This window comes from Triturus cristatus, chromosome 10 (assembly GCF_964204655.1).
Source record: "Triturus cristatus chromosome 10, aTriCri1.1, whole genome shotgun sequence".
Taxonomy (NCBI): domain Eukaryota; kingdom Metazoa; phylum Chordata; class Amphibia; order Caudata; family Salamandridae; genus Triturus; species Triturus cristatus.
Window position 1 is genome coordinate 629,717,913 of NC_140593.1, and position 20,004 is coordinate 629,737,916.

Sequence of the window (20,004 nt, forward strand, 5' to 3'; positions counted from 1 at the left end):
GCCTGTGTAAGGTGGTGTATGCACCCCTTAGTGAGATATAGGTTCCCTATATCTCTCCATATCACTGCACATATAAACCTATCAGTCACCCCTATGGCAGGCCTTATCAATCCTGAGGGCCAGGTGCTGGGTATTATGTGAGAGGGTGCACATGCATGAGCAGAGCCCCTGTGCATCCTTCAGAACCTTAATTCCGGGGTTGTTTGTGATGCAGCCAAACCATATACTCTTAAGTGCATTATAACCTTGCAGTAAATGCTAACTTTGGAATGGCTGCATGGAAACATGTTGTGTTTGATGTTAAACACCTTGGAATCATACCTCCACACTAGTAACTGGTGTGGGAGGTATGATTCCACCCTACTACAGGGAGAAATATGACAGCACCGGTATACCCGGTACCAGTTGTGCAAGCCCTGGCATCAACAAAATGGATGCTGCCAGCCAGAGACACCAGTCTGCCCTCCTGCTGCTGCACGAAACTCTGGCAGGGGAGGCCTGGACAATAGGTTTGTCTGTCACAGGGATGTGTAACCACCTCCCAGACAGACTTTAGTGTATTGGGGCTAGGTGGGTGCACTCCAAGAGTGCTTTGATGTCTGCACTGGGGGCACATTTGGTGTCCCTGTGCATAGTCCAGCTCAAATCAGTTGCAGGGTCACTCAGCCCCTGCTCTGGTGTGAAACTAGACAAAGGAAATGGGTGAAGCCACCCCTCTGTCCTGACCCTCCCATAGGTGGGTCCCCAGTGTTTGTCCCACCCCTTCCTTGGGTATAAAGTAGGAACCCCTGACTACAGGACTTTAGATTTGCCTGGACGAAACTCTTCTACAGAATCCCAGCACTTCTACTATCTACATAATGTTGGATGACCGAAGAATCTCCCTTGGAGTAAAGGAGTTACTCCCCTGCAAGGCAGCCACCAAAGACGCATCTGTCGTGTTTGCATCGACGCTGCTCCCGAAAGACACCGACAATTTTGCAACACAGGAGGAGGGTTTCCAAGCTTCCCTGAGTCCGATCGTGCTCTCAGAAAACCTGAGATCCAAAGCCCTCGTGGGGACCGTGCAACCCGAATCCCTGTACACCACGACCATTTGCAGCAGCATATGGTTCTTGGCGATCCCTGAGGCTGTGCTTTGGGCTACTTGTAGTCCAGACCCTGAGCAGTGATTCCACCGAAGATTGCTGGCCTACACTCCTCGAGTGACCCGTGGGCTGGTATCTAGTGCTTCTTCTTGAGGTCCCTTCACGATCCCTTGTCCGCTGACTTGTGGCTCCCTGAGAAGGTTACTTTGACTTTAAATGGGTGTTATATGCTATAATAAATGTTAAGCCTGAGGCATCATCTGCTCCCAGCTGAGTGGGTGTGTGTGTGATGTCAGCCCCTGATGTCATAGTTGGAATGTTATAATTCAACTGGAGGAGACTGACTGATGGTGAAGGTGGTTGGCAGTTCAAGAGCTGTGTAGTTGTCTACTTCAATAAATTCACTTTACTTCAACCTGCTCCTGAGTGAATTACTACAGAAATTTGGCGACGATTTGACTACACAGCAGAACCCACGGAAAACCACAATCAAATCTAACATATTATCAACTCTATCTTCAACCTTCAAGTTCCACTGGCTTACTACCCATCAGCAGGAATCAGCATTACCTCTACGGCGTTGATCTGCACTTCGTCATTGCTGCTGTGGTTCTTTTGGACTACTTGTTACTGGTTGTGCCTGCTTCTATTCTGAGCTGTCCATCGCTGTGCTTCGATTCGCTGATCTGATCATTATGCTTTGTCTCACATGGCTGCACACTGAGGTGATGTTCTCCAAAAAACATCCTCAAGTCAAGTACTCGTGAGTAATCAGCTGGATTTTCGGAGGGGAAAGAGTGCGTGGCGTTTCTGTTGGCAGAGTCATCTTGTTTGAAGGTGAAGCTTTCTGTTCCTTTCTCCCTGTTTTTTTTCTTCGACGCTGGAATTGACCTTTTTCTAATTTGCTTGGGAATTGCAAATAATTTCGTTAAATTTGCTGTCCGCGCGCAACCTGAGTGTCTATGTTTTTATTTAAGTTGCGGGCAGCGCGTCTTCCTCGAGCCGTTCATTCCATCTAACACGGCGAATTTCACACGCGCATGCGCGCGAGGAACTGGCTCAGATCGGAGCATGTGTAGAATGGATTAGCGAGCTTATTTCACACGCGCATGTGCACGAGGAACTGGCTCAGATCGGAGCATGTGCACAATGGTTTAGCGAGCTTCCTGGAGCACGTCATTAATACAATGCTGCTCATTACAATATAATTCCAGAGGCTTTTATCCACGGATGTTCTTGTGGTTTCCCTGACAACATTTGTCTCAAAATACATTTGCTGCCAACCACGATTGTGTTTTGCCAACCAGAACTGGATTTGCCAACCACGAGAGCGTTTTTTGCCAACCACGAGTGTATTTTGCCAGCCAAGCTTGTTTTCTTCAATTCTACTCATTCAAGGATATTTCTAATTCGTTTGGAGACTTCTATGTGCTATTTACAGTGACTAGTGGTGAACTATTGATTATTGGTTTGTTTGTTTTTTCTCTCTTTAATTAAATGTATTTATTTTTATTTTTTTATTTGAACAACATTACACTGATAATTTTACATATAACCACTGAATCTAAAGGTGGTTTCATCTAACATTCATTAGTTCCACTAGTTTATGTTTATAGGTATTTCAACGAAGGTCAAAATCTTTAGTTGCAACGTAGTTTTTGCATTGCATTTGTGCAGTTTAGGGTCTCCTTTTGTCAACCCGAATACATGTCAAGTATGCAATCAATCAATGCACCTCCCGCATTTTTGGAAACTCCAGGTGAACCTCCTGTTAAGTGGGATGTTTGGTTCGATGCTTTCGAAACTTACTTAGGAGCAATTGGCGCACTAAGATACCGCCCTGAAAGAAAAAAATACCTATTATTACACTCTCTTGGGTTCGAGGGTAGGTCAATATTTAAGCATTTACCAGAGTTGGCGGACAATGGTGAAGAGTTAGACGATTATCAAGTAACGGTATCAAAACTCAAGATACGTTTCGACAAACAACCCAGTTTGATTGTGCTAAGGCATACATTTTTCAAGAGAAAGCAACTGAAAATGAAGATGTTGATGGCTATATCTCCATCCTTAGAAAATTGGCTTCAGTGTGTGTGTTTGAAAATTTTACTGAACAACTTATTCGTGACCAGTTTGTATGCCATGGTAAAGATAAACACATTAGGCAAAAATTACTCTCCATGGACAATCCCACACTTGATGAAACTATTAAGGTTGCTAAAAGTATTGAGACCTCCCAAGTTTCACTAAAGGAACTTGAAGATAAGCCAGTCGATAAAGTCAATTTTGTTGGGGGTGCAAAGAAAGATAAGGGCAAAGTAGGTAGAAACACCACTAAGAATTTTTCAAATATCAAATCAGATGTAGCTATACCTAACAACGTATGTCTGCTTTGTGGTAATGCATCACATGTTAAGGGAGGGAAATGTCCTGATTTAAATTCTATTAGTAATTACTGTAAGAAAATGGGACATTTTGCGACTGTCTGCCTCAAAAAGAAATTTCAAAAAAAGTCGATAGCTTGTGTTGTAGAATCTGCTGATGAGTCTGATGAAGAAATTGTTTCTGTCGTTCATGATGAAGGTTCTGTTCATGAATCATCCATACCTCTCACTGGTGACCCTTCATGCTGTGTTGATCCGGTTGTTGAAATAGTAGTGGGTGATAAGAAACGTAATCTTCTTGTGGATTCTGGGGCTAGAATCACAATGATAATCCAGAAGCTATTTTATGAAACCTGGGGGAATAGAGAATTATTCCCTCCTGATAGATCACCGGTTTCTTATGAAGGACGGAAAATTGATCTCTTGGGCTTCATTGAAGATTTTTTAATTTTCAAGGGAAGGAAAATCACGGGAAAAATATATGTAGCAGTCAAGGGTTTGAACATTCTAGGGTGGTTTCACCAGGGCCTTTTTGGCATGATTTTGAAACCAGGAACTAAAGAGCAAGTCATGTTAGTCACCTGTGAAGGAGTGTGTACTAAGTGGAAAAATGAATTTCCTTCTGTCTTTAGTAACAAACTGGGTAAGATCACAGGAGTCAAACATAAAATTATTGTTAAAGAAAGAGCTATCCCTGTCAAGCATAAGCTTAGAGGGGTTCCTTTTAGTGTTTGAGAAGATCTCGACAAAGAACTTCGTTCACTTTGCGATAAAGGAATTATTGAGCCCACAGAAACCTCTCTCTGGTTGTCTCCCCTTGTTGTTGTTCGAAAAAGGGATGGGCAGCTGCGGGTGTGTGTGGACCTCAGGTCACTCAACAAAGAGATCTGGGTTGATTCCCACCCTTTGCCCAGAATATCCGACCTGTTCACTAGTATCAAAGGTGCTTGTGTGTTTTCAAAATTAGACTTGGCTAGTGCCTATCATCAGATAGAATTGCATCCTGATTCTTGTTTTCTAACTGCTTTTGTATCCCCTCTTGGTACGTTTCGGTATCGGAGAATGCCGTTTGGGTTAGCCTCCACGGCGTCAGTATTCCAGAGGATTATGCAAAACATGTTAAGAGGTGTTGAAGGAGTGATTGTCTTTCAAGATGACGTCCTTATTTATGCTAAGGATAACGACTCACATGATGCTATCATCAGACAGGTTCTTGACATTTTCAAGAAAAGTGGGGTTGTACTTAAAACTGAAAAGTGTAAGTTTTCCTGTAGCGAGGTTGAATATCTTGGACATTTATTGACTCACGAGGGTATCAAGCCTAGGTAGGGTCTGGTTGATGCTAGTTTGGAGGCCCCAGTACCGGAAGATAAGAAAGGAGTTAAATCTTTATTAGGTCTTCTAGAATACTACTCTAGATTTATTCCTAATTATGCATCGATAGTCAGACCCATTAGCAATTTACTCAAGTTTTCGAGAAAGTTTTTGTGGTGTGCGGAATGTGATCAGGCATTTAAGATGTGTTAAAAAAAAGTGATGCTCTTACTCCATTTGATCCTGACCTGCCATGCTGTATAACTGTCGATGCTAGTCAGAGAGGTTTGGGTGCCATGCTTACACAAAAGAATGGCAAGGTGGAGAATACTGTTGCATTTGCTTCAAGGGTGCTCAGGAGTGCTGAAACACAGTATTCTGTGATTGAGAGGGAAATCTTGCTTGTTTGTGGGCTATAGACAAATATCGACCTTATGTATGGGGAAGACGTTTCGATTTGCTAACTGATCACAAGCCTTTAGTTGCTATATTGTCCGCTGGCCCCAGTAAGTGTTGCACTCCAAGAATTACGAGGATGGTTAGCAAACTTCTTCAATATCAATTTGAGGTTTTTCATATTTCTGGGGGAAGAATACTAGAGCTGATTTTTTTATCTCGTTTTCCTCAGAGCAGTGGACATTGTGAAGGGACCAGTTTTCAAGACTTAAATGATGAAGATAAGGAAGATTGTTTAGTGGCTTCAATAGATATTCCCATTCTTGCAGTCGGTTCTGAATCTGATTGGAGGGCAGCATTGTTGGGTGATTGTCTCATTCAAGAAGTATGCCAGTTTGTTAGGAATGGGTGGCCAAAAGAAAAATCTTTGTCCACATCATTGCAACCTTATTGGAAGGTGGAGTCAGAGATTTCAGTAGAAGACGGTTTATTGATGAGATGTGATAAGCTTATACCACCTCACTCTTTGAGGGTCAACATTATTAAAGAGGCTCATGAGGGACACCTGGGGATCACTCTCACTAACCGACGAGTCCGACAAGACTTTTGGTGGCCTAGCATGGATGTTGAGATATCTACAATGGTTGAAAACTGTCCGGTGTGTCAGACTGCAGAAAAAACCTTGAAAGTGACCACGCCACCTTTACACCCTATTGAATGTCCTTCGGGCCATGGGTTAAAATAGGTATTGACATCATGGGACCTTATGAGATTCTTCCTCTGGGAATGAAATACATTTTAGTAGTAATGGACTATGCATCAAAGTGGCCGGAAATCAAAGTAGTCAGGGAGGCTAGTCCTTCATGCCTTGTCAAGTTTCTCAAGGACATATTTTTGAGGGAAGGGTTTCCACAATTTCTAGTTTTTGATAATGGGACCCAATTTCTGAGTGAAGAGTTTGAATCTTTTTTAACGCTAAGTGGCATTAAACATCTCAAAAGCTCACTTTATCATCCACAAACCAATGGCCTCGTTGAGAGAATGAATAGGGTTGTAGGTGAGTGTGTCAAGTGGGCAGTTAATGGGAAACATGATGTATACAAGGCTCTCGAGAGTATGTTGTGGTTCTATAAGACCACACCACATTCATCTACAAAGGTCTCTCCTTTTGAGATACTAAGAGGTAGAAAAGCTAATACAAGTTTCCGTCCAGGATGGATGGGTAATTGGGTGAAATCGTTGTGTGATGTTGATGCTCTTATGGAAAAAGTCAAGGTCAATTCTGATATTGCACAGGGAAAAGAGAAAACATGGTTTGACAACAAGAAAAGTGTAAAATGTGTTGCTCTTTCAGTGGGTGATTTTGTACGTATTAAGAGTCCTGTGCACAACAAGAAAGGGTATTGTAAGTTTGGAGATCCTGTCAAGGTCATTCGTATTTACAATAATGCTGCCCAGGTTGAAGGGGGTTGTTGGTGGAATTTGTCTAGACTAATTGAAACAAAATCATGTTCTATTTCTAAAGATTCAAGTTTGATGAGTAAAGTTCACACCACTTTCAAGCCTTCTGCTGGACAACGTAGAAAGAGTTCTAGAGTCCGGGTTGTTCCTCATAGGTTTCGTGATTAAGAGTTTTTTGTAAGTTTTATTTATTGTATAATATGGTTTTGTTTTATGTTAGTTTTAGTTATCCAGGAGAAAAGTAGGTATGTTATATGCTATAATAAATGTTAAGCCTGAGGCATCATCTGCTCCCAGCTGAGTGGGTGTGTGTGTGATGTCAGCTCCTGATGTCATAGTTGGAATGTTATAATTCAACTGGAGGAGACTGACTGATGGTGAAGGTGGTTGGCAGTTCAAGAGCTGTGTAGTTGTCTACTTCAATAAATTCACTTTACTTCAACCTGCTCCTGAGTGAATTACTACAGAAAAAGATTGCTGGCCTACACTCCTCGAGTGACCCGTGGGCTGGTATCTAGTGCTTCTTCTTGAGGTCCCTTCACGATCCCTTGTCCGCTGACTTGTGGCTCCCTGAGAAGGTTACTTTGACTTTAAATGGGCTTACCTGGTTGCTCCAGACGTGTCCTGACTCTCCATCGCTTGGGGAGTCCACAGGACCTTGCTGGTCCACACCAAAGCAATTTTTCTCTCACTGTGTGGGTTGCAGTTGCCAAGGCTTGTAGGTCTCCAATCCGTAATCTGATCCCCCAGCACTCTACATCTTTTACGGGACAGCTCACCAGCAGACTGTGGTCATCATCAACGCCTCCTGGTCCCCGTGGAAGTGGAGTCAAGCTTCACCTCTTCGCACCTGAAATACCCGACATCGGTGGGCATTCGTCTATCGTACCCCTGGTCACTGGCAAGTGACCCAGACTCTGTCCCTTCCGCTTTCAGGTTCTTCGCATCTTCGATCCAGGCTTGGATCACCCCGAACACTTCTCCTTTCTATGGCAGCAGCACTTTGCAGCACCTCGCCATTGACATCAACGACGATTCCCGACACCATTTGACAACTATGCACCCGGCTTACCTGGGTGAGGTAACACAAGTACTCCGGTGCTGCCATGGGTGCTGGCCCTAGAACCCTCTAAGTCTGAAAGGGTTTGCTCAAAGTCCTCTCCTAAGTGTCCTTATTCTTTAAAATTCCAACCGCGACTTTTCCATTGAATTTTACGGGGCTCGGGGCTGTGTTCTCACACTGCACACTTCCCCCGTGGGTCCCCTGTGCTACTGTCTTGGGTGGTTCCTTGGGGTCCCAGTGATTCTACATTTATTTATTTATTTAAAAGGTTTTATATAGCGCTGGCTAGACCCGGAGGTATCAGAGCGCTTTACATGAGTATCAGACAATAATTGCAGGTTACATCTTTACAAAGGTTACACAGTTATTAGAGCATGGCAACATAGTGACAAATAAGGTTGAGACAAACAAAAAGGAACATATAGGTAAGGGAAAAAGCAGGCAAGGGGAGAGATTCCGGGGAGGGGGGTAAGAGCAGGGAAAGTAGACAGAGAATGGAGGAGGGAAAGAGGAGGGGAGGGTGAGAGAGACACCATGGCAAGAGGAGGGGGATGGTGACGTGGACACAAGCCGGTAGACGAGTCAAAGCTGTACCCAAAGACCAGCAAGCTGTGATCCCAGGGGGAGTGGTACCATTTCCCCATCTCTATTGCGAGAGGCTCCCTAAGCGCAGTGGACTCTCTCAGAGGGGTCTCTGAGACTCCAAGGCCTACTTACTGGATCCTTTCCCAAAAAGGGGAGAGGGAGTGCTTTGGCAAGGGGGGCCATACCATACCACAATTGTGAGTGGCTCCCTTGGCGCTATGGACTCTCTCAGCTGGTACGCTGAGACACCAGCGTATATATCTTGGATCTTTCCCCAACAAGGGGAGAAGGAGTGCTTAGTCAAAGGGCACAAAAGGACAGGAGGCTAGGCGGTGTAGCGGGCAAGGGAAAAGATTCAGTTAAGAGAGTATAGGAGCAAAGGAAGTTGACAAAGAGCGAAAGAATGCTGAATGGGAACAGATAGATAGATAGGAGACAAGGAAAAAGCAGAGTAACAGAAATACGATGGGGTTGTGGGCGAGACAGGGAGACGGGGAGAAAAACTGTGCCCAAAGTACGGCTGGGTAGGTGACGGTCAGGGAATGGTAGATGGGGGTAGGGAATGCAGGTAGGAAACCACAACGGGGAGGCGAGGAAAACGATGTCCGATGTTCGGCTGGGTAGGTGCCGGCCAAGGGGTGAACCAGAGCCAAACTCCTCTATAGCTGCATGTGACAGCTCCAACGGGCATCACCCAAAGTTGCTCAGGCTCTGCGGTAAGAACAGACAGTTTTTGGTTTCCGCCCCGGGGGCATCGTTAAAGTTCCATCAAGAGCACCAGTCATGGTGTTGCTGGTAAACGCCGTCCGCCTCATCCTTCAGCTCGCCTCCAGGTCAAGAATGGAGAGAGGAATGGTGGAAGGGACAGTTCCAAAGTCCGCAGATCTTCCCCATTCTCAGGAGCAGTGGTGAGTGTGGGGTATTTGAGTGGTTGTCACCGACTGTTGCCTAACCCTCTGCCCAAGCCAGTTATACTATGCGTCAGGTGGATATGCATGAAGCTCTGTCACTGGTGTTTGGCTTTGGGTATATCCATAAGCAGACAAGAATGTGCTAGTTGCTTAACATGAATCTTCATTAAAATGAACACAGCCAAGGAATACCTGTTCTGTCAAGTGTTGCATCTCACCAAGGAAGGAATTGGATAAGTTAGATGGACACACCAGCAGTAAAAATGATTGTTCATAGGGGCATTTTGGTGGTACACCTGTTTGAACTGTGAGGAGCTTGCACTGTCTGCACCTGTAGTAAGAGGAAAAGACCCATCGCACCTCAACCAAAGGAGAGGTTTTCAGCTTCCAGGTGATGTAAACACACACACATATACCCCTGTAAAATGCACATTCTCGTCCTACCCTTCACCCCCATTCTGCAGGTCTCTTCTACCCTGTGTGTTTATTTAGGCATTTTGTTGCTCATTACAAGTCGCTTTGCGGCCATTTCAGAGTTTTCCTCCGGGGCTCCCTTTCCTCTCCGCTGGTGATGCAGGGATGTTATGTTGTTATGTTATGTTAGTTTGGTCTTTAATAGCGCACGGCTACTCCAGAGAGTGTCCCGGCGCTTTTAATGACAATCTGCGGCAGAGAGACACAGCACAATAGACAGAAACGGGCCCAGCAAAAAAAAGAAAGAAAAGCAAACTAAAGGGCAAAAAGCCAAGTTTTAAGGCCCTTCCTAAAAGTCAGCAAATTAGAGGTGCTGCGTAATGCCAAAGGCAGAATATTCCAACGCTGCGGCGCCAACAATTTAAAAGAGCGACCTCCAATGCGAGCCCTTTTGACTCGGGGGACCACAGCAAGGAACAATGATTCAGACATCAAAGATCGGGCCGGATGGTAAAAGGCAAGCCTCCTTTGGAGATATTTTGCTCCCGAGGCGTGGAGAGCCTTGTGAGTCAAGGTCAAGGCCTTAAAAACTATCCGTTTCCGGATCGGAAGCCAATGGAGTGACTGCAAAAGACCGGAGGCTCTGGCCCGCCTATACAGGCCAAAAATGGCCCGCGCGGCCGAATTCTGGACCACCTGCAACCGTTGCAGGAGATATTCCGGCAGGCCAAGATATAAGACGTTAGAGTAGTCCAGTCTTGAACCAATTACGGCCTGCACCGTCGTCTTCCTATGATCTTCTGAAAGCAGGGCAAGGAACTTACGAAGCATCCTGAGGAGGCCAAAACATGTTCCAGTAAGACCAAGGATCTGAGATCTTAGCGTCAGACCATTATCGATCTTGATCCCCAAATTCTTTGCTAGCTGAGACGAGCCCGCTGGAGGAAACATATTAACAGGCCACCATTCCTGCCAATCAGGGTCAGATGGGCATCCGAAAAAGAGTACCTCAGATTTATCTGAGTTGCACTTGAGGCTGTTGAGCTGGAACCATTTAAAAACAGCCCCAAGGCACTCACGGATACTCTCTCCATCAAAATCTTCTCCTTTCCTGCACGTGAAGAGGAGCTGGGTATCGTCGGCATAGGATACGATCTGGGCCCCCAAAGACTCCACCAATGCCGCCAGAGGGGTCATAAAGATGTTGAAAAGAGTCGGGCTCAATACAGAGCCCTGCGGAACTCCGACTCCCAAAGGCGGCATCACGGCAGAGCTGGGTGCGACCCAGACCGTTTGTCGACGGCCATCCAAGAATGATCTAAACCAGCTGAGCACCGTCCCCCTCAGACCGATTTCATGAAGTCTGGCGAGGAGACCCTCATGGGGGACGGTGTCAAAGGCCGCCGACAAATCAAGCATTACGAGCATAGCTTTGCCCCCCGAGTTCAGTGCCTCTTTAATGGCTTTGGACACCTCCAAAAGCACCGTCTCGGTGCTTAGGTTAGGGCGGAAGCCAGATTGAGTGGGGTGCAGCAAATTGTGAAATTCCAAGAAATTGGAAAGCACGATGTGTATTGCAGGTCTACCCTCCTCCCCTGTTCCCGGGCTTGTCGTCGTACTCCACCTCCTTTCTAAGCTCCTGTCAGCAGCTTGTCTCTACCGCTGGCGCGCGGCCCCGGAAGCCCCATGATGGGGTCCTAGACTCCACTGGCACAACCTCTCGCTAGTAAAGCCGCTCTATCACCAGCTCACCTCTGATGTGGTTGTCTCGGTGAGTGTCAGCCGTGAGTTCGCGCTAGGTCTCTCAGAAAGTCTGCCAGTGGAGGGACCCCCTGCCGCCCTCTTCACTTGCTGCAGCAATTCCCGTTTGTCCGTCCACGCCGGGGCCCGCACCAGCCTCTTCAAGATTGCAAATCAGGCCGTTTCTCTGCACCAATTCGCACAGGGCACTCTTTGCTGGGCTCACCGCCTCCCGCTTCTCCCGATACTCCAGGCGTCACGGAAGTCCTCGCCACACCATTTTCTGCTCTCGGGTCGGAATCAGCGTCTGCTCACACCGGAGTATCGGAAGCCTCACCGGAGTCTAAAAATACTTAAATGGGAAGCGCTTTTCATGCGCTGAGCTAGTCGAAGCAGTGGTGCAACACCCCCCATCGAACGGCGCAAATTCTCGGGGATGCAGAGGATGTAGCACCGGGACACGTCACTCCTCCGATGTAGTCTCCCGGGGGCCCGCTCCTGATTTCGTGGCCCCCGCTTTGTTACACAGAAAAGCGAGTCCACTCCGCCTCATGAGCCATTTTGAGGCGCGATTGCCTGGCGATATTTTAGCCGATTACACGGCGACAAGGCAGTTTGGGGGAACGGCGCCCACAGCGTCAGGCGCTCCCAGTGCTCCGATGTAGGGAGTAAGATTTTTCTGCTGGTTTTGGTGTGTTTAAGCACCGCTCTTGGTTGCTGTGCAAGGGGCTTCTACGGAGCTTCAGCTCCGAGCAGCCATGAGCATGAGCCATGCTCTAGGCACTGTGTCCAGTCAAGTCGTGGTTCTTATACCACTTTCTTAATATATGGTTTGGTCTCGCCCTGGGACCATTGTAAATTGTGCTATTTACTGTTGTTTAATAACTGTGTTATTGTGTGCCTTGCTCTTTAACTTCATAAAGAGGTTAGTAGAGTGTTTAGAAATAAATACATATATTTTATATATATACCTTGTGTGGTTCTCCTTTCATTTAGTTATTCAAGAGGTTATAATCTGGTAAACCAAGCTGCTTTACACTCCTTCAAGACTTAGCCTGAAGGCTGCTCTACATAACTACCACTAGGATAGCTTTCAATAAAGGTTGTCTTAAACCTAATCATCAATAATGGTTGTTTGGACTGTTGCAAGGTGTCCACTATAACCAGTGGACAGCATATACCAGGCCATCCTCTCACACTGACATTCTGAAAAAATGCAGAAGAAAACCCCCAGGGACTCTGGCAACTGCCAACAGCTACTTTCCAACATGTTTGGTCCAAGTGAGGGAAAAGGACACAGGGTTCTGCAGGAGAGAAAAAAAGATGAAGTGGGGCCAAATGACCTGGTGCTGTTAACACTGCAGCTGCCCCATGGCAGCACTGGTGGTAACAGTATGCCCCGACTCTCAGTCAACCCCAACTCCCAGCCTGGAAATCGACCAAGAAGTGATTAGCAGAAAAACTCCCAGCCCTGGGCCCCTAGATGACCTACAAAAGCATAATGAAAATTCAGGAGGGGAGCTAGGTGGAATATCAATAAAGGCTCTGGAAAAGAAACAGGGGAAGAAACTGATAAATCCCCTCGCCCCTTGCCCAAGACACCTGACAACCTGGAGAAGTTTTACTCCTTAACTAACGAATCAGAAATTTCAGACCTGAGCATATGAGCTTTCAGTAAGGGAGAGGGGCATAATTGGAATAGAAGCTCGGATTCAGAGCTACCTACAAAAAGTAATGGTCAGAAAAAACTCCAAATGATAAAGGGAAACCGGAGAAAGAAATATGTGACCCCGATCAAGGAAGCGCTGGGGACCTTAGATGGGACTGTTCGGCCTCACAACTCTCAAAAATGTACGACCTAACAGGATGCTCAGCAGACAATGGAACAATCATAGGCAGCACTGAAGATAGAGGGTTAGGGGTCAAGAATGAGCCTGCTCTGGCAGTGTTATGATTATGTTATAATCTTTATTGCTTGATTAATTAAAATCATTGCAATCACAACATCTTACAACTCCAAGAAAAACATATGTACATTACAAACAAAACATCTTCTCATCACGTAATAATAAAAAAAACGGCCCCATAAATACAATTAAAAAACTTATCAATAAACTCAAATCTAACCACCTAACATCCTTAATTACAGGATTTCATTGCACATTTTACATTTTAAAGTGACGGCGTGCATTGCATACTATTTCCATGTATATAACAAAAATATTCTGACAAATAACCATTCATTTCTACTATGAAACACTACGACATGTTATATTTCAAAGTGCTAATGGTAAAGTGCAGTAGTGACTAAAGCGAAGAAGTTTCTATTATACATTTCTTGCCCCCACTACCTTTCAAAGTGCTAATGTGCAATAATTGCAACAACCATCATATCAAACATAACAAGAAGAAGATTTGCAGTTCTCTGTTTTTCGTTAGTCGTAGTCTTTTACCTATCACAAATGAGTAAACTACGCATAGCTACAATCAATATCTGTGGTCTCAATGATCCAAAAAAAAGGCAGAATACAGCATCTGAACTTTGGTTACTGAAGGCCGATGTAATCTGTATGCAGGAACGCATATCGAAAGTGCTCAGATGCACTTATTGGAAACACTCTGGTATACATTGGTGGGGGCCACGACACAAACCTCACGGACACGCGGGGTTGCGATTCTGACATCTAATTGCTCCCTACGTACGTTAGTGGATCAGCTTGGGAGGTGGGTAATCACTGAATGCCGCAAGAATAATGGAGACCTACTCACCATATGCTCAATTTATGGCAATACCTTAGACGAATCAACAGTGTTTCTTCATATAAATAATGAATTAGCTGCCTGGCCACTTTCTATAATTATTTGCGGGGACTTCAACATAAACTTACCTTCTGATAAGAATATAAGCTTAGAAACTGGCTGGGCATACAGTGGCCGGAAACCAAAGGTGTACCGGGCATTAAGGACACTATGTCTAGAACATGCGCATACTGATCTCTGGAATTGGCAGAATCCTACAGACCCCGGCTTTACTTATTTTCCATATCCACACAACAAACATGCAAGATTAGATTTTATATTAGTATCTCACACTCTTCTGCATGACTGCGCAATGGAGAAAACCCCTCACATACTGGCTGATCACAACCTCCTAATTAGAGAGCTTAGGGGTAAGGGTCAAAAGGCGGGCACGCTTTCACATCGGGCTTTGAACGTGCTCTCCTTGTTAATGAGGAATACTGTAATTATAAGAGGGAGTGGATTCCCCAACTTCTTAAAGAGAATATAGGGAGTGCAGGAATCAAAGTTGTTTGGGATACACTGAAAGCAGGAATACGGGGGAAACACTCAGATTCTCACTATCTCTAAACAAAAAAAAGCGCTTTGCTGTAAATGATATGCAAGGCAGATTGGCCGTTGCTGAAGAGGAATTGATCACAGTGCTCAAGACGGGGGGCGACCCCGCAGAGTCCTAGGCAAAAATGAAAGATGCTAAGTCAGCAATTATGGAGATAATAGCAAAAGGCGCCGCAGACAAACTTGTGGCGGAAGGAAGCATATAAGTGTAGCTAGCAGGTTGGGCATCACATAGCAATCAGAGCTAGACAAAAAGCAACTTGGAATATAATAGTAGAAATTAAAGATCCCTTGAGAGGAATGATCACAGACCCAGAGGGAATCCGAAATGTATTCTACTCATACTACCCAGAGTTGTATTGTGAGGGTATATCAGGAAATGTAGAAGATGTGGTGGCATATCTTAATCTGATTCTAACGGAACAGTTTTCTCAGGAGGATCAGCTACAGCTTGAGGAACTCCCGCAATGGATAGAGATATTATTATGCATCAACAGTCTCCCTAACGTTAAAGCCACCGGTTTAGATAGCATACCGATCAAGTTCTATAAGAAATTCTCGACACAACTGAAAGAGTGCATGACACAGCTATTCATACACGTATTTAAGGGTGGAAGACAACCCAAATCCTGGACACAGGCCAAAATCGTAGTCTTTCTTAAAAAACATAAAACACCGTCGGAACCCCGGTCATACCGCCCTATAACATTAATCAATAGTGACAGTAAGATTTATTCAAAAATTCTTGCTACTCGTCTGGCCTCTGTAATTCATAAGGTTATCTCTATCTGACAACATGGGTTCATACCTGGGCAGGGTACGACCGACCATATTAGAAGGGTCATCTCACTTCTGGATGACGCAAACATCTGACCCAATTCCACTCATTTTGTTAAATGCAGAAAAGTCCTTTGACAGGGTCTCCTGGCTTTTCTTATGGGAGACCCTGTCAAGGGTCGGAATCGGAAAAGGACTCCTACAGGCCTTTAAAATGCTTTATTTTCACCCTAACGCATGACTTTTTGTTAATGGAGCACTTACAGACACATTTAAAGTAACGAGGGGTACCCGGCAGAGATACCCAAGCTCGCCGCTTCTATTTGCAATCTATATAGACCCCTTCTTACGCCAATTGGAAAATAACAGGGTTATTAGACCTATTCTAACTCATGGTTGGGAAACCAAAGTTTTGTCGTATGCCGATGATATTGCTCTAGAGACTCCCAATCCTGATACGGCTATAGTTGAAATTGAAGTAGAGGCGGCGTGATTTGGGACACTTTGAGGGTACTCCCTTAATCATAGCAAAACACAAATGGCCTGTAATGAGAGCTTAACGATGAATGACGCTCGTGCAGTTAAAAATGCAACATATCTCGGCGTCTATATCTCTGCAAATATTGACAACATTGTTAAAGATAACATTGAGCCACTAATCGTTAAAACTAAACCGGACCTTCTTGCGTTAATTGGAAAATAACAGGGTTATTAGGCCTATTGTAACCCATGGTTGGGAAACCAAAGTTTTGGCATACGCTGATGATATTGCTCTAGTGTCTCCCACTCCTGATACGGCTATAGTTGAAATTTAAGTAGAGGCGGCAAGATTTGGGACACTTTCAGGGTACTCCCTTAATCGTAGCAAAACACAAATCATTTGTAATGAGAGCTTAATGATGAATGACACTCGTGCAGTTAAAAATGCAACATATCTCGGCGTCGATATCTCTGCAAATATCGACAACATTGTTAAAGATAACATTGAGCCACTAATCGCTAAAACGAAACCGGACCTGGTGAGATTACATAATTTACACTTATCCAATATTGGCAGATGTAATATTATCAAAATGCTATTTTTTCCTAAGTTTTTATATCTGCCGCGTGCAGTCCCGCTGGAATTTACCACTAATTGTCTAAAAGGAATAGATGATTTATTTTCCCGATTTATCTGGGGATATGCCAATCCAAGAAGGGCATATAAATATCTCTCTTTAACTAAGGAGATGGGAGGACTGGCCCTACCAAATATTATACTTTATTACTGGGTCACTACACTACTGTAGAACCTAGTTCTCGTACAAGAGAAGCCAAGAGATAGCGCGACAGAAGATGTACTGACCCCACTAGAACTCGCAATGGTGGTAGAAGTGTGGGTCTGGGTTTGGCGATATTTAAACGACAATCACTATAGGAAAGTTCTCTTTAAAACGTTGCAAGGGGGGTATAGAATTATGAAGTCAGTCCGGAAACTGATCGGTTTGGGTCGTCTGAATCACTACACACAACTTTGCAATAACCCCAACTTACCTGAAATTTCTAAAGGCCCAATCATTAAAAGATGGGACGAAGCGGGCCTCACTAAGCTTGGAGCCTTTCTTTTTTTTTAAATTTAATTTTTTTATTGAGGTTTTAGTTGAGCATGTACAATGTACAGGAGTAGTATCAACGAGCTTGTACAAATCAAAGAAACCGTACAACAACATGTGGCAAAAGGCATACATAATAAATAATTGTCATGTTATTGTATCTGCGATGGACAGTAGATTATCATGCTTGTTATTCTATACATCGTAGAGTTAACGTACAGCATTATCTGGGGGCTCATCTGTTAACACATTCAGTAGATATTGTAGCAATGGTTCCCATATATCAGCAGGTCGAGATGAGGAGGGGAGTTCCTCTGCATAAAGAATTAATTGGTCTCGACAGCTCGCTAAGTCAAGCTTGGAGCCTTTTTTCTCCAACACGACTGGCCTCTTTTGAAAATCTTAAAGCGTGGTATAAGCTAGATCGGAGGGATTTTTATAAATATCTTCAATTAGGGATTTCCTAAATAAGAAAGGTGGTCCAATAGGTTTTGCTAATTGCGATATAATAGATAAATTACGAAAGAACAGAGATCTATCTATTGGAGTCGTTTATCATTTTTTAAATTTATTAATGATTGATGACATGGAAGATTGGGCATTAAAGTGGAAAGCAGAGACTGGAATACCAGAAAATCGATTATTTCACTCAGTCAAATTAGCACAGAATATTTTAATCCCGGCCCGACTCCAGGCTCAATTTTATAAATCAGGCTTCTCGCTATATTATACCCCGAAAAGGATTGCTAAATGGGTGACGGGGAGAGGAACTGTCTGCCCATGGTGCGCATTAAATCAGGCAGATCTCAGTCATATCTTTGCCTTCTGTGATGCTCTTAGTAAACTAAAACAAGAGATTACCAGCTTCTTTAAGGAGGCTTTAGAAGGTGACTGCTTTCTCTATCCGACCTTGCTAGGACTTGAGGTAGCCCAGGACATGCAGAGGAAGCCTGGAGAAGAATTAGTGTTTATCGGTGTGGCGATCCTTCGCTTATGTCTCGCATCTGCCTGGCTGGATCCTAACCCCCCCCCCAGGGTTTCAGCAGTGGCTTTCCCGGCTATTAGCAATCTACAATCTGGAAAAAACTATTTACGCAACAAGGGGTCTGCGTTCTCAAACAAAAGGCTTGAAAATGTGGGCACTATTGACTTGATGGATTGAGAAGAATGGGTAAACTATAAAGTGAAAATCAACTTATACCGAAACTAAAGATAAAAGAGCAAGGCCAACTCCCAGGGGGTGGGTAGGGAGGGTGAAAAATAAATGCATTTCACTGATTGTTTTTGCTCTCCTTCTCTTGTTTTCTGCTTTCTTGTGACAATCAATTGTTATTGTTGTGTATATTATTGTCATATATTCATTCATTAAAAAAAATGTTTTAAAGAAATTCTTGAGAGTCTCTCAGATAAGACAGCAGTGTTATTACATATGGAAACAGGAACAGATCAACAAATCTAGAGGTGTTTTCCCAAAATACTCAAATTGAACTGACAATCGGTTTTCCAGGTGGATTACTGATGTCCTTATGGACTTTGGGTAGAAAGTAGATTGAGGGGGTCACAGAATGTTCTGTCTTAAGTATTGATACTCATTATCATCTAAAAGCTTTCTTTTATGCCAATCAGACAACTTTAAATGGAACTCCTGCATTAATTCTAATGTGGGATCTCTTGACAATTTTTGATAATGCTTCTTGCTCTTTTTTTTTAATTTCAAAGTGTTTTATTTATTTTTATACATGGACACATTATCAGTTCTATTACAGGGTTAGTCAATCGCAGTTTATAGAACAGTGTCCTGAGACATTACGACACGTTTGTTTGGCTAACCCCACATGACGATATTTACTGAAAGTGAGAGAAAGGCAAACAGAAAAAGGCAGGAAAAGAAGAAGTGAAAGAAGAGGTAGGGGACAGGCTCTGAGAGCTACATATCTTATTAATAATAATAATCAACATTTGTAAAGCACGAACAATCATCCGTAAGGGTCTCTAGGCGCCGTCGGGAAGATTAAGCAAGCTATTGCCCAGAGTCACATGGTGCTGGGCTAATCTGCTGCCGGCGCTGGAGATCAAACCGTGATCCCCAGATTCCAGAGTCAGTCGCCCTGGCTGCAGCGCCACACCTCTTCCGCGGTAATTACATCTGACATACATCTGACATACTGTGAAGAAGTTGGAACACATGTTGGCACACATGCAGGCCCGTGAGGGCTATATTGGTTGCACCCGGTTAGAAACACTTGACTGTGCATGGGGGGAACTAGGATGAGTTTCATGGAGGTTCATAATAGTCTAGGTACAAGTCGAGAGATTTCCACATCCTTCTGGAGGCCGGACTCCAGGGTGAGTTCTGAAGTGCAATGTTATCCGCTCCTCTAAGATGTGTAATCCAGTTGAACCAGCCTTTGTAAAATGTCTTACTTGTGTCTTTCCAATTGGTGAGGACCATTTTCACTGCTGCTGTAAGTAGCAGCTCCAGTAGGTCCTTATCGTGATCCGATCTCAATGCTGTTTTGTTTGTTTGTGAGAGCACTGGGGAGATCTTATTGCGTGAGGCCGAGGCCCATAGTGTGGCCCACTCTTGTTTGTTAAGTGTAGTTTTAGTTTGATTATCCCAATAAGCAACTGTCTTGTCATTAAGTTTAGAGGATTTTGGGTGGAGGAGTTTGTAGAGCTGCGAGACCAGGTGCCCTAATTTATTAATGTTTGACACATACCGGGAGATTGATGGATGTGAGGCGGATAATTTGGTTTTAGACAAGGCCGTTCTGATTTTCAAAAAGTTATAGAATTCAATGTCAGTTAGGTTGTGTCTTGACTTGAGGTCTGTGAATGTAATGGGGTATGTTTCATTTTCTAGTTGGTAAGGGTAGAAGATACCTTTCTCAATCAATGAATCGAAGGCTAGGCTTTTCCCTT